Raw genomic sequence first — 5,657 nt, forward strand, 5'->3', positions numbered from 1 at the left:
GACCTAGCTCAAGCTATGATGAGAATATGGATCTTCGAGTCAGATTAGAGCGTGCAAATATTCAAATTCAACATTGGAAGAGACAGGAAGCTAACGATGAGGATGAAGCTTAAATATTAAAGGTAATTAATAAATGTATATAGATTGCATTATCAGATAACTAAATATGGTGAGACATATGTGCTATGCTTTTTTTGAAAAACGTAACATAAAAAATGTGTTTCCTCAAGATAACAAATGTGCCCTACTCAACGATCATCATCCTGCACTTAAAAAATCCTACATATAACACTAACATTTATTATTTTTAATTAGTTTTAGCCATAGGCTTCTTATTCAAATTGTGAGTTTGAATCACCAAACTCAATAGGAAACTAAGTTAATCCTACATTGATTTTCTATTGTAATTTTGTGTATGGTTTGTAAATTTTTCAAAAAAAAAACATCATTTGATTTACTTTGGATACAGTCTTAGCAGAGTGTTATAGGCTACAAGTTTAGACATCACAAGAGTGGAGTATAAGCAAAATGCTGGCATGTAGCATACAAATATCTTTGTTTTATGTAGAGGACCAGAGCTCTGGAAACACACATGTAGACAAAGTTGCCTGAAATATAAAAGGAAAACAAATAAAAAAAGAGTAAAGACATAAGGAAGAAGAGTGTTAAACAGGATATAATAAACTTTTAAATATATGTAGATATTTTCAAGTTATTTGGACAGAAATCTGTCCCTGAAGAAGGGGATTTTTAACAAAACATGTAGGCAATAAAGGGACACTTTTTGCATCATTGAATACGGCAGTGTGAGTGCAGCCGATTACCTTTCATCTACATAGTCATCTTATGCCAAGCTGACGAGGAGGTCACTGCAGCATATTGTATTTATTGTTTGGAGCACAGTACAAACTGACACTATATATATATATATATATATATATATATATATATATATATATATACATACATCAAACATCGGCACCGCAGACTAATAAATTAAACTCAGACATACGGCATTGCTTTGTCCAAGAAATGCATTCTTTCAGAATGTATTTTATTAGTCAGTAGTGCTTCCATTGAATGGTGATTTTTGCAATATTTTGGGGTTGTTTGGACATGATAATTTTGTCTGTGCCGTGAAACATAATTTATGATGGAACCCATTACTATAGTGCTTGTATATCTTTAACTTAACCATTGCTAATACAAATGATGGAAAAATCTTCGGTGCACTACTGATCTAGAGTCACAATGAGAAATATATATTGTAATATTTTATTATAATTAGGGTTGTTACCTTTAAACCTTGCATTTCTTTTAAAATGAAGACTACAGTTAAAGATAAGGTGGACAAAAGTATGGAAATTAACTTTCAAGAACTTACCTGTTTTACTTCATTTTTAGATATGTCACAAACGGTCTTGCGAGCCAGGGTGAAGGAACTGAAGACAGAGGGATACAGAGTCATCCATGTGTCCTGTTTGAAAAGACAAATCGATAATAGGAATATACTTTCTGAGATACTTCAAGTCGTGCATTCCTGAAAATGTTCTAAATTTATTTTGTTTTGTTTTGGTTTGTTCATGTTGGTGGGGTTCACATACTAATATGTTCAAGATAAAAATAGAGAAAATATATGTACAGACACATATTCCATATTACAGTGATTGTTCATGCATATATATATAATTTATATTCTAATAATATCCCAAAAAAATTATTGCAAGTTTTGTATTGTTAATAATTTGCATTTGCTTAACAATGCATTTATATATTCAAAAAATATATACAAAAGATTTGCGCTCTAAAATACACACACTATATGTAGTTGGATTCAGGCGGCTGCTCACCAGTTGTGGGCGGGCTGCCCCAACAATGGATCAAAGTGAGTGTGAAAAAAGAAAGAGTGGGAGCGCAGAATGAATCCAATATATTGTTTTATTTAAAATATTAATATGTCATCCACATAAAAATGCAGTACATGAACTAGCCTCAGAAAAAACAATTGATATTATATAAATGTAAACGAGACTGCCATATCTCCTGAACAAATATGAATAAAAAACCTTTAATAAACCCTAGTTAGGGCTGCATTAATGCTTCATGAAAATCAGCCGTGCGTCCACGAGCTGAAATGATTGTAAAAAGGAGACTGCTAAAAAGTGCCTCTGTTATAAGTCACTGTCCTCCTTATACACAATAGAATCTCATTGGTAGAGAGTGTCCCAGTACTGGACTTGCGGACAACCGTGCTGTAGTATTCTGTGGCAAATGGATAGTGATGGTCAAATTCTATTTGTGGTATATCACCTGATGTAGAAGCCTCTCCGTCAAAGGCGCTGTACTGAGCCGGGTTTGCTGGGGCTCTGTGCAGTGAACGTACAGCTGGTCTCGTCACCGGTGTACCATCCAGATGAACACGGTAGTTTAATTCTGCTGAAGGATGCTGTACCAGTCTGGATATGCAACAGTGTAAAAATACTGGAGCAGCAGATTCTCCGTCCGCTGGTGTAAAAATCCGTATTAATTGCGGCTACGGTCCACTCGATGCATGCGGCTCACAGGGTGTCAGGAGAATATAGCAGTCCAAATGAGGTCCTTCAAAGGAGTACCTTTGAAATGAAATAAAATTCATTTCCTTCTGATGAAACGGCCAGCGTTGTGGGACGAGAAACGCGTTAAGGTACTCCTTTGAAGTACCTCATTTGGACTGCTATATTCTCTTAACACCCTGTGACCCGCATGCATCCAGTGGACCGTAGCCGCAATTAATACAGATTTTTCCACCAGCGGACGGAGAATCTGCTGCTCCAGTATTTTTACACTGTTGCATATCCAGACTGGTACAGCATCCTTCAGCAGAATTAAACTACCGTGTTCATCTGGATGGTACACCGGTGACGAGACCAGCTGTACGTTCACTGCACAGAGCCCCAGCAAACCCGGCTCAGTACAGCGCCTTTGACGGAGAGGCTTCTACATCAGGTGATATACCACAAATAGAATTTGACCATCACTATCCATTTGCCACATAATACTACAGCACGGTTGTCCGCAAGTCCAGTACTGGGACACTCTCTACCAATGAGATTCTATTGTGTATAAGGAGGACAGTGACTTATAACAGAGGCACTTTTTAGCAGTCTCCTTTTTACAATCATTTCAGCTCGTGGACGCACGGCTGATTTTCATGAAGCATTAATGCAGCCCTAACTAGGGTTTATTAAAGGATTTTTATTCATATTTGTTCAGGAGATATGGCAGTCTCGTTTACATTTATATAATATCAATTGTTTTTTCTTAGGCTAGTTCATGTACTGCATTTTTATGTGGATGACATATTAATATTTTAAATAAAATAATATATTGGATTCATTCTGCGCTCCCACTATTTATATATTCTAATTGTATTTGCAATAATATTTGAATAGATTACCAATCGGAACATATTTGTGTGTTTAATGTACACATTACACAAATTTGCTTCCAAACTCGCAAAATAGTAAATTTTTAATATTGATATATAAAAAATTGGAATTGGAAATTAAAATTATGAAGGTAAGGATGGGATCAGATTAGCAAATATATATGGTTCTTTGATGGCGTAAACCATCTAGCCAATTGACGCTATCATCATTTCCCATGTTTCCCTCAAAGACATACACGCGTATGTATTTCCCACATATTGCGTCATTTAAGTTTTAGGGTGCTGTAAGTATGAGGAATAATAATAAAAACAATAAGCTAACATAGTATTTTCAATGAATAAAACTTTTATTTTCTAAAGGGTGAACTTTGAACAGGTTAACATATTATAACTGGTAATAGATTTATAAATAAATCTTGAAAAAAATATATTGTATATGTTTCTATAATAAAGATTAATAAGAATAATATCACCGCATCAGATTATGTTATGTAGGATCAAGATGGTTTTCATATTCTTTGTTGTGGATTCATTGTGGATCAAGTTTCTTTTCCTGTATTGAAAAAAAAATAGTCATACACTGTGTGCACAAACAATGATGATTCAATAAAAAAATTTAAAAAAGGAATTTTTTTTACGTGTTTTCTATATAATAATATAAAAACAAAAAAAAAATTTTTTTTCATATTTGTTAATCTAAGAGTAATTTTTTTTTAGTTTACATTAAGGGTAAAAATCTGTCAACTTTAATACCCAAACATTGAGAGATATTACACAGTTTTATTAGTATTGTATAATTTTATTATTGTACTATATTTTGGTAAATATACACAGTTTCTGAAGAAGATGTGGAAATACTATTGCCATCCTAATCTGACAGTGTTTATATTAATGATGGATAAAAATTACGAACATTTGATTTTGGTTATTGTTTAAAATAATTCAATAGGAAAATGTTAAATATATTGCTGTCATAACAATATAGTTAAATATGATATTTTTTCAAATAAATATATTCAGTTGAATAATATTTTATTGTTATGTAATATTAACAATAGAGAGTGGATCCATACTAGGCATTTCCAAAGTTAGAGATATGGTCCTGTGTAGTAATATATATATTAGTGTATAGGTAAAGCAAATATGTTCATTTTAGATATGTTAATATTTTTAAAGGTACATGATTCCAGGATTCATGTTAGAAGTACAATTTAGTTTAGAATTATAATTAAATAAAAAAAAAGGAATGAATCTAAAAATGAAGATATGGATATCAGACATTTCAAAGGTCATAACAGTTAACAAGATTATGTAAGAAATAAATTAAAAATATTATTTAATGTATGTAATATGTTTTGTTAAGAGCTGATTAAAGTACGTAAACAGGCTAAATATAAAAATGATAAAAACTGTTTCAATAGGTATAGTTACCGCAAAACCAAATAATGAGGAGTCCTAATCAGCGGATTGCAGTTGATTGGAAGGGCAAACAAGATAACTAGTTTAGGTGAAAAAAAAATATAATTAACAATGTCAAGATTAAACTATTACATTAGAACAGATGATTAAGGTACATAAATAGAAGACAAATTATCTACATCAAATTGTTTTAAAATGCATATTACCTGGAAAGTAATAAGGAGAAAAAATCTTCTTTGGCTTGCAGATGATGATTGGGAGGTCAGAACAGTAAACTAATTTAAAAAAATTGAGTAAATATATTAGCAATGCAGAAAAGTTAGCAAATGTTTAGAATAGTTGATATGCACTTTGAAATTGTATACAATTTAGAGAGCAATATTAAGGGGGGTACTCATGGAGAGATCCATGGCTAAAATCTAATCAATCTGACTAGATTGATTAGATTTTCTGCACATATCACTCGTGTGTAGCCCCCTCTGCGATAGCGATGCGCGGTGACGAACATCGCTATCGCTGCTGCTAGATTGAGCCTGCATGCAGACCATTACAGTTACATCAATTTAGAGTTAGTGTCTACTATACTATATTGACATTTGTGTGCTAATAAATTCTTTATAATTTAAAAAAATAATCAAATTTAAGGGAAGGGGGTATTGCTTGTTTGAGAAATGAGGTGTAACAATGTAAGATTGTTATTAACCAATCATAATATTTAGTATGTTACATGCACAAGAAAACATTAATAATTTAATTAATACCTATCACTGTTTTGCATTTTTACAGTTTATACATAAATTAGAATTTATCT

General features: G+C 32.4%; 1 long non-coding RNA gene across 1 annotated transcript; it reads right to left on the minus strand.

Annotated features, from left to right (window-relative positions):
• Nucleotides 1-28: 28 nt before the first annotated feature.
• On the minus strand, nucleotides 29-4,927 carry LOC135050646 (uncharacterized). Its single transcript, XR_010241716.1, has 4 exons — nucleotides 4,859-4,927; nucleotides 3,901-3,980; nucleotides 1,385-1,477; nucleotides 29-608 (listed from the first exon to the last, which is right to left on the minus strand). It is a non-coding gene; the product is annotated as an uncharacterized LOC135050646 (long non-coding RNA).
• Nucleotides 4,928-5,657: the final 730 nt, after the last annotated feature.

The sequence above is a fragment of the Pseudophryne corroboree genome, chromosome 2 (genome assembly GCF_028390025.1).
Source record: "Pseudophryne corroboree isolate aPseCor3 chromosome 2, aPseCor3.hap2, whole genome shotgun sequence".
NCBI classification, from domain to species: Eukaryota; Metazoa; Chordata; class Amphibia; order Anura; family Myobatrachidae; genus Pseudophryne; species Pseudophryne corroboree.